Source organism: Etheostoma spectabile, unplaced genomic scaffold, assembly GCF_008692095.1.
Source record: "Etheostoma spectabile isolate EspeVRDwgs_2016 unplaced genomic scaffold, UIUC_Espe_1.0 scaffold00019385, whole genome shotgun sequence".
In the NCBI taxonomy this organism is placed as follows: domain Eukaryota; kingdom Metazoa; phylum Chordata; class Actinopteri; order Perciformes; family Percidae; genus Etheostoma; species Etheostoma spectabile.
In genome coordinates, this window is record NW_022604868.1 from 49012 (window position 1) to 59275 (window position 10264).

At 46.0% G+C, this 10264-nt stretch overlaps 1 pseudogene; it reads left to right on the forward strand.

The window, feature by feature from the left end:
• Positions 1-7182: 7182 nt before the first annotated feature.
• LOC116684653 (KRR1 small subunit processome component homolog) lies at positions 7183-9393 on the forward strand (annotated as a pseudogene).
• The last annotated feature ends 871 nt before the right edge of the window (positions 9394-10264 follow it).

A 10264-nucleotide genomic window follows, 5' to 3' on the forward strand; every position in this document is an offset into this window, starting at 1 on the left:
CAAGACCTCATCCTGTCTCTACTCCTCAGGTCACTCCAACATCGAGGCCTTGTGTCAGACATCGTACGGCCCCGACAACTACACCCTGAGCTGGGACGCCCGCAACAACCCTCGTCCATCTCCATGTTCAGGGTGTACCACGAGGGGGCGCTGCAGGGCACCACGCTCTTCACCAGCTTCACTGTGAGGGGGCTGCAGCCCTGCCAACAGCACCAGACTAGGGTGGAGGCGCTGTGTGGAGACGGCGTGCTCATGAATGCCGAGACAGTTGCAGCACACACAGGTAATGTAGACACGGATGAGATGACACACAGACTGGTTATTAATATATGGCCTGACTCTGTGTGTACCCAGGACCTCTGGGGGTTTCTGAGCTCAGGTACCACTCCAAAGACTCGAGCGCCCGTGGAAACCCCGCACCACGCACCAGCCTGGTGTTGCCTTTGTATATGAACTGTCCCTGGAGAACGGCACCACCCTCCGGAGCAGCCGGGTGACTGACACACAGCTGCCTCTGCCAGGGCTGGAGGACGGGACGACCTACACCCTCGACGTGTGGGAGGAATGTGACGGACAGTGGGAGTCTGAACGGTCTCGTGTGTGTTTTGAGGGAGCTAATTCATCCTTGAAGCTCTTTGGGAGGGCTTCTGGATCTCCTCTGGACCAAGGTCAGTCTGAGGTAGCATTAAGAGGGTTAAAGTTAACCCTCTGCTCATGCCAGTTACGTTGGCTACATCACGCTGCATAAAGCCCCCCAGAACCATAAAGAGTCCGCCCGACGGCTGTAGATTTGGGGTTTTGGTTTGGGCGTCACTAGTTTAATCTGACAGTCCACTCAACATGTGTGACAGTGGAAAACAGCTGCCTGTTGTTCCGACATCACTTCCAAGAAATAGAATAAAAAGTACAGAAATGACCAGACAGTAACCGTTTCTCCAGTGTAGGCCTGATCCTTTTTCTAATCTCCTTGTTTTGTTGATAATAACCTTTTCAAGGTGAACCCTAACCCACTGTGCTTCTGCTTTTGGGGCGTCTGTAGAGCCGCCGTAGATCCTCTCAGCATGGCTCTCACAATGGTCGTGCCCTGGTCCCTGCCGGAGGATCTACTGGATGACACGTCGGAACCCAGAGCTGAAATGGGGAAGACTCTTCAAGATAAGGTGGTTCCCATCAGTGACCCCAGGCTGCATGTCCAGTTTTCATCCTAACTTTAGACAGTGCTGTGTGGGCATGATTTCATCTGAGATCCAGGCAGTGCACGTTTCTTTTTGGTGACACATTTGCTTTTTAATAAGCAGAAGTTTGAGGTAACTGAGAAGACCTTTCTCAAAAACAACCTGTCCAACAACTTAAACAATTCACCAACAAGCCCGGTAATACTTACATGTCAAGACAGCATTACAACTTACAGTCTAGAATCTTTTATAATGAATTTGTAAAAACTGGAAATATTTTTTAATGCTAAATACCACACACAATTCTCTTTTTATACACAAAAACAATACTGACGTATCTTTGGTCCAGGCTGAAACAACTCAACAATTGGATGGTTTGCAGTGAAATATTGTACAAAAATGTACAGGTAGCCGAAAGATGAATTGTAATAACTACATTTTCAGTCCCACTATCAGGTCAAAATGTTGTCAAATACTTGTTTATGATCATATAGCTGCAAACTCATAACATTCCCATCAGCCTCAGCTGTACTATGTGTTTTACTGCTATATGGAGAAATGCTAACACGCTTATTATACCGACTAAATATCAGAATGTTGGCATTGTAAGCATGTTAGCAGCTGATTTTAGCATTCAGCCCAAAGCATGTGTGTGTGTCCATGTGTGTTACAGCTACAGGAGATGTTAAATGACTTTCATCTGCCAGCCCGCGTTGAGCTGGTTGCCATTGAACCCGCAGGCGAGCCAAACAAAACGGACATTCTGTTTATATCCTTTGACGCATCCAAACTGAGGAAGACGTGCCCCTGCCTGTTGAAGATCAGCTGGACTACGTTCACTCCCTGAATACAGACCTCATGGCGGTCACAGATGGGCTCATTCATTGGGAAGGTGGGTGATCCATAAAATCAGCTCGACTTGTTCAGTGGAAAGTCTTCCAGACACTTGAAGCTAATGATCTTGTTTTGATTCCCTCGACTGGACTTCAGGTTCTGATCTGTGTGCTTCCTCCGAGCCAACGTTGTGTCCTCCTAACTCTCTGTGCATCAACACCCTGGGCTCCTACGCCTGTTTGTGCCAACATGGCTACTACGATGTGAGCTCCGTCATCGGGCCTCCTGTGGCGTCACATCCAATCTGCAACGGTAAACTCTTGTCCTGTTAAACCTGTGTTCTAAGAATTGATCTCATTTAGTATTATTGGACCTCAGCGATATGATACTAAAGCTTCTTTATAATGAGCACTGCAGACAGGGGCCTCATTATAGGCTGTAGAGGTTACCAACAAGTTAACCAGAATGAGGTTTTGCATGAGTTTCTAGCCCCCTTCTCCATGTTAAGGAGATTCCACTTTAGCTTTAGCATGCAGTTACAATGGATGTTCCTTTTTTTTAAATGAAGATCACTACTACTGTATTATTAGAGTCTGCAAGTGTGATTCCTTGACTCTGACCCTTTTTTTGAAACAGAAAAAGGACTTTTCAGTCACTGTCTGGGTAAACTGACGGGGGGTTAGCCAAACCCTACCTGACCTCTTCCATCGGGGGGAAGTTAGATGTGAGGCTGAACAACGGCTCGTGCACTGGGAAGAGAGTGAGATGTTCTACCACTTCCGCATCTCCCGAAAAGCCTCTGAATGTGGAACCGAGAGGCGGGTGAGTGGTCGATCGAGCTGATGAAGACATTTCATTACGAAGTGATGGAAAGATTCTGTGCAGATATGCAGGGAACCACTGAGACCTGAAGGAATGGGAACAGAATTCATAAGAGCCTTGTATTATCACTAAATAGGATACAGTAGATTTGCCCTATGCACCCAACAAGGTTTTTTTACATACTAGGTAAAGTCACTGATGAAATTCTATGTGCTCATTTAACACTTAACAGCTACATGTTCCATAAACGGCAGCAAGGGAGTGAGACATCCAGAGAAAAATTGGACATGGCATCCGTTTTTAAAATTGGCTGTGAAATGTCCTATTTTTTTTGTACTAAAAAGCCACTAACGGTCAGAATAGTGGAGGTAATGCCGATTATTCTCATTCTTACAGGAAAATAAATGTTATATCTCTCTAAGTGATGTAATCATTGGCATCATGGGCTTCTTAAAGCAACACTAAAGCCCTTTTCCCCCTTCGGTCCCCCTATGGTGGGAAGCAGAGCTGTCCACTACCTGATCCGACAACCTTGCATAATGGAATGTAATGGACACTTCTGCTAACCTGAAGGGGGGGGGACCAAAGTGGTTAAAGTGTTTATGGTGTTTAACATGTACACAAACTAGAAGGGAACTCAGAGAGCACAGACCTCTGCCAATAACTAGCCCCGATTACTCCATCACCATATAGGTGCAGCACAAACGCTCTATCTCACAATGTTAACGAAAGTGGACAATAACACGTGTATCCGCCCCGTGAATCTTTGGCCCCTGTTGCACCCTCCACTAAGTTTCGTGGTAATCAGGCAGGTAGTTTTTTCTCCAATCCTGCTGACATTTAGATCAGAATCGTGTTCAATTTTCATCCATAACAAGATATCTTCAATATGAAACCCTAAAACTATAAGAAACTAAACCAAATTGGCAGGAGAAACCCAAGTGTATTCAGTTTCTTAGTCTATTCTGCTCTTTGAAGTGGGACAATTGAGTTAACATAACTGCAAACGGTGTTTCTCCAGGTGAACAAAACCCACATCCAGTTCCTAAACACTCTGACTGTGACCTCATCGACCAAGCCATCACCCGCCGGATCTAAAAGTCGTCTGGAAGTGCGTCTACCCCGACATTATGTTCGCAACGCTCAAGTCGGCGTGGATGTGGAGTGGTGAGTGGAAGGTCTATATTTTGTCTCTGCCTGAATTAAAAAAAGAAAGCATTGTTAACTAGTTCAGAGCCAAAACGTCTAAAACGGTCCTTTCTTGGTTGTAGGCTCTCCTCCGTCTCCCTGGTGGCGGTGAACTCCTCCCTGCAGCTAGGCTGACCATGACCCTGTACGCAGATGAGTCGTACACAGACCCTACAGGGACACCATCACCCTGGGCCCTGAGGACACGCTGTTCTCCAGGTGGCCCTGCAGACCAACAACTCGTTTGCTTCAGACGTGCTCCTGCAGGTGGAATCCTGCTGGGCCACTGAGAGACCCGACCCCAGGACACAGTCCAGGGTGTTCTTCTTCAGGATGGGTAGGTGGAAATGTAGGCGGACTCAACCAATGTACATCCGGATGTCCCTGCCCCTTTCTGCTGTGCTATCGGGGGCTTAGCACCACCCTGGATGGTTGAGATTACTTCGAAATAGTTACAATCAAGCCAGAGTCTTTCTCTCCCTCCCTTAGTGCTACATGACCAGATAAATATTAATAGATATTTCCTTTCAGTTGAGCGTGTAATATTAATTGAACTGATAGGGATGTTTAATGTTGTCCTCTCTGGTTCCCAGCTGTGCTGTTGACACCACGTTCCGGTGGCTCTCTGTGAACGGCCGGGCCCAGAACAGCAGGTTCTCCATCCAGATGTTTCTCCATGCCCAAAGGGTTGCCCATCTACATGCACTGCTTGGCCAACATCTGTGGACATGATGAAGACTGCACAAGGTAAACGAAGGCCATTCTATAAATCTTTTATCCAAGTGGGGCCACTCAGGTGCAGCAAAAAAAACAGAAAACCGCTGAGAAACGTACTGTACAACAACCAAAACAATATTACAAGCAGAAACACTACGTAGGCCTACACACAAAGACACTACGGACAATGAGTAATAGTTTTCAAAGTGCAATGAATAAAAATGTAAGTGTTGCATTGCCAGGCCTTTTTAGTGCACTATAACTTGACGTGGGGGGGCCCTTTAAATGATATTAAACACAGTCTTCATATTGAAAAAAACCTGAAATCTGCCAAATACATGTAAAGGAGTGAGAATCCCCAACTGAGCCTGGTGTTGTGACAGCGTTGCAGCAGTCGGCAGCGCTCCAAGAGGTCCCGAAGAGGGAGCCCGAGGGACCCAGACAGGACCCGAGCTGCTGTAGTGTCTGCTGGACCCTGGTGGTCAACAGGAGGGGGACGTCAGCGGCCCCCCAGTCTTACTGTGAGTTTATGTCTCGGTCGCGTTTTAAAGTATCAGAATCCAAATGGACTGCATCACTAGCCTTCACTGCCTCTTTAGCTATATGTTATGTTTTGACATTATTTTCACTAATTTAAATGATTGACCTAACCTACAGTTGTTTTTTTGTAACTCCGTGGGAGGTGTGTATGTGCCTCAGAATCCAGAGTTAATGAAATGACCTGTGTCCGTTTGTTTGCAGGGCCGGAGCATATGATCTCCATCGTGGCCGGGCTAATCGGCTTTTTGGGCGTAACCGTACTCTCAGTGAGTGCAACCAAAGCAATCATGACTTACTATGAGCGACTACGGCTGCAATAAAGTGTTTGGAACACCATCTGTGAGTGTGTGTGTGTGATGATGATCATGGAGATCGTTAACTGTAATTAGCGAGACAGACGGGACAGAAACTAAGCATCTTATTAAAATGTTTCACATAATGTCCCTTTCAAGGTGGATGTAGCAGGATGACTTTAGTGGCTCAGTGGTTGGTTGGCTCGGTTTAGCCATGAGGAGTCGGCTTCGTTAGGGTGAGAATACCCGGGTAATCCAATCGGAGGTAGAGGAGGGTGGGACATGCCTTCACCTTCATATGCAAAACAAATATAAACTTTATAAGGTCAGTCTTGTGTTCACAGCTTGTTGTTCCGCCCCGTATAGGCTGAAAAACTACCTGTCTGCTGGTAATTTAACCCTTAACCCTTTGTAAATCCTAATTCATTAAAGTGCATTTCTTCTGGATTCAACTCAGAGGTATATAAGACCAACAGGGTCACTGGGATATAGATCCATTTTAAGCTGGGCTAAAAGGCAAAATGGTGTCCCAGGAGATTGGTTAGCCTATTTTCACTGAATCAGATTGATTTAGTTTGATGTCTTTAATGGTGGGAGGAAGGGAAATCCCCTCAAACACGGGGAGAACATTTAAACTCCACACGCTAGCGCTAAATATTAAGTAGCCGCATGCTAACATGAGAGAGCTGTAGACTTGGTGCCCAGTGTCAGTCATTTCTCCTCATTGTCGGGTCACTTTACTGATTGGACATGTCCAGTTGGGGAGAATTTGGATATAAGCCTTATTGGGGAATTTCTTTTAAAATGATTAGCCGTTTTATTGCATGACAGTAATGCCAATTATTTAAAAATCGTGCAATGTGATTTCTTTTTTACCGCGTCTCACAGTTGAAGTGTACCTATGCTAAAAATCCCAGACCTCTACATGCTTTGGAAGAATCAGCAGTGGATCAGATACTTGTTCTCCCCACCGTATGTACTCCAGCTTCAACTAGTGAAACACCTTCCAGAAAACACGTGAGGGGGGAATACAGGGGCCTCCGCCACGGGCCTAACGAGAATAAGGAAATGCTTACATAATACTAATAGTTGTCTTCTAAGGGTATAGGCTTTTTGTTACGTGGTGTATTGTATGTGATACACAGGTATACACCCATGAGGAAAGGTCACGAATGGCCCTATACTGTTGTGTTCAGCGGCAATGTTTCAATTTTCCTGTGGGAAAACCCAAATGATTTATTTACCTGTGGAAATACAATAGAATAACCCCCCCAAAAACCCATTCCTTAAGGTTCCTGCTCACATGGCGATTCTGATGAGAGAGTGGACACGCTAGCCAAATGGCTTTAAAAAAAGATATTTAAAAAAAAAAAAAAATCAGATGCACATATTAGTCTCTTAAAATCAGAAGGGGGATCAAAGAGTGGCAGTAGCACTGGGATTAGGACATGAGAGGGAGACACTGGAAAAAGAGGAGGGGGAAGTGACACTGGGACTACGTTGAATGGAAAGAGGTGCGAGTGAAAACCAGACTGGAGTGAGGTCAGGAGGTGTTGGTCTGGCTTCAGAGGGCAGGACTGGTGAGGTTAATGCTAGCTAGCTAATTCCACAAGATGGCGGTCACGCCAACACTGAGGATGAAGGCCGCCGGTGAACTCCACACCGGAAGAAGAAGCCGTTCCTCCAACAACAATGGCGTCCTCCACGACGGGAGGCGGCGTGAGTGAACCACAAACAGGGAAAAAGACTAAAAGCCTAGGTATGTAACGGCTGCTGCCGAGTTAGACACCATTATTTTACCATCAGCGGCCCATTCACGGTAAAGCTCGGTAGTTCCTCGTCTAATTGGCGTGTAATGCAAACATGAGCTAACGTTAGCCTTAAGCTAACAAGTGAGCTAACAAGTGAGCTGTCGTGTTTAAAACCCTTTTTACCCTATTTGGCTTCGTTTGGAGTCCACCCTACGGGAAACAACAGCAACCTAACATTTTACATTTACGTGATATTATGTTATTAGTATTCCTGTCCCCCCCCAGAAGTGTAATTCCCAGCATGCCCGAGGCACTGCAGTGATGCTAGAACAGACGTTAGCCCTGTGCTCTTCGCTTGTACGTGAACGCACCGTCAGATACTGCGCCATGCCCAGCAGTGGGAACACGCAGGTTGTTGCATAGTACCCAGTAATTCATGTTTCCTTTCCCCTGCAATGTCGCTAAGCCAGATAACTCATAAAGTTAGGAAACATCTTTTTCTGTCCATGTTTGTCTTGAAGCTGTAAGTGCCTTGTACCAAGGCTCTGGGTTCTGGAGTAGCTGCCATGTAAAGACCATGTGCCACAGCTAAGACACATTCAGTCTTAAAACAGCCACAGGCCAGTAGTGGAAGTGATGGGGGACATGGACGGGGTTGAGTTGGCTCGTCTAACCCTCCCGTGGTTCTGTGTCCTGCAGCGGACGAGTCTGAACTGCTGTCTGTTCCGAGGGATGGAAAGAGGCGGCTTTCACCAAAGATGACAACCCCGGGGTCTTCTGGAGGAGAGCAGCTTTGCAACCCTCTTCCCAAATACAGAGAGGCCTACCTGAAGGAGTGCTGGCCGCTCGTGGAGAAGGCTTTAGGAGAGTCGGTAAGTACCGAGGCATCATCGTTCTATGTCATCCGATACATTCCTGGGACATTTCAGTCGTTTCTTTTGTCTTAAAACTCATAACAAGTTATACATGTTAGCAGCATGCGTGTCTGATAGCTGGGTTCTCCTGAAGGAAATGATAACTGGATTGCGTATAGCAGGGTTGAGGTTATACAAGCATTATTACACAGGGAGACCAGGCGAACCAAGGTGGGGAAATGACTTACACCTCAGTGTTTAAACAATGCTACTTAAAAGTAATCTGGATATCTTTTGCTCTTTTCAGAACATCAAAGCCTCTCTGGACCTGATAGAGGGAAGCATCACGGTGTGCACCACTAAGAAAACTTTGACCGTACGCCATCGTGAGAGCCAGAGACCTCATCAAGCTGCTGGCCAGGAGCGTCCCGTTCGAACAGGTCCTGATCCCAGGCACTGCTGTCATGTAGGGTTGGGGGGGGGGGTGGGGCACTTTCTGTCTCCTACCCACCCCTAAAAGAAGGTTTTTGCAGCACATGACATCTCTCGAGACCCGATTCCAAATTCCTCAAATCCATAAGGGTCGAGCTTATCAATGCTGCTGTCGAGGCTAGTACATCATAGAACGTTTTGTCTGAAAATAGATATGTGCGCAAACTGGAAAGCCAGAGGTAAATACTAGTCTCCCCACTGGAAAATGGCTCTTAGAGCACGTTAAACCAGCACGGCGTCAGAGACCGAAGAAATCAAACAGGCACATGCTCAGTTTTTTACAATAAAAGCAATAATAGTTCTGTTAAGATTCAGAATTTGGCATCTAGTCTTTCCAGCAAATAATAGAACAGTATCGATAAAGACTCTGATCATTACATACACACACCACTTCAGGTACCTGTACGATTAAAGATGTAGCCAACCCTAGATCCCCATCCTGCGTGAGGTATGTAGATGTAGTTTCTGAAGGGGGGTTGGTTTTGCTTTTAGAAACCTGTGATGCTTGGTGAAGGCAGTGCCAACACAACAGCTGAGCTGACGGAGTCGTTCTGATTATTTTGGGCTTTTGTTTCTCTCTTCATCCCTGTTTTTTCGCTTCCAGGCGGTGCGGATATTACAGGATGACATGGCGTGTGACATCATCAAAATCGGGACCCTGGTGAGGAACAGGGAGCGCTTCGTGAAGCGAAGACAGCGACTGATCGGCCCAAGGGTTCCACTCTGAAAGTGAGTCCCACACCGCCGTCCTCCAACACATCTCAGACTGCTGGAAGCAGCACTCATCTCAGAGATGCTACTTTTAAATGACGGTGTTTGTTAAAATGTTTGACTGTCAGGTTCAGGACACTTAAATTGACTAAATAATGACGGTAAAGGCAACAAACGAGACTCAGACGGTAGTGAGCAGTTTATAGAACTTTTGCCACAAAAGGGAAGAAAACTAAGAGCAACCTATCACCAGCATTGCTCCTAGGATCTTCAACAATTTCTCTGCAGCTCAGTCATTTTATTATACACACACAAGGATACATTGGACGGTGGTTATCTTTATTATGTCTACGCTCAAGAGGGTCAGTTTTCAGAGTGCAGACAGTTTGTGCAACGTGTACTTGGCTGTCCTCGAAACTAAGACATTTACCACCTCTGTGTTAAACAGCAGGAACTAGAAAACAAGTTGTCACAATTTACACATAATAAGCATGAAAGTTATACTACTTAAGAAACTACTTTAAGAAATAAGGAATAAAAGACTTTATCAAAATGATTCCCTATCAGACTGCTACCTCAGGTGACTTCCTCTCATAACAGGTTTATGGCTAGCCCCTAATGAGCAGTGAACGGCAGTTAATGCAGGACTTAGCTTGATAGCAAGTCTCCATGGAACCTGGACCAGACTTGGAATAGGTGAAAGCATGTGGAGTTTTAACTGTCAACACTTGTTGCTTTGGGGGATATTGGGCAAATCAAATGCTATTCTCAGCAATAAAAACACGCAACACAGCTTAGCGTCAACCCTCTCTTCAGGCATAACCAAGAAGAAACGAAGGCAAGTTAGTGTACAGTAGACATGCCAGAGAAGGATTGGATTCTTCACC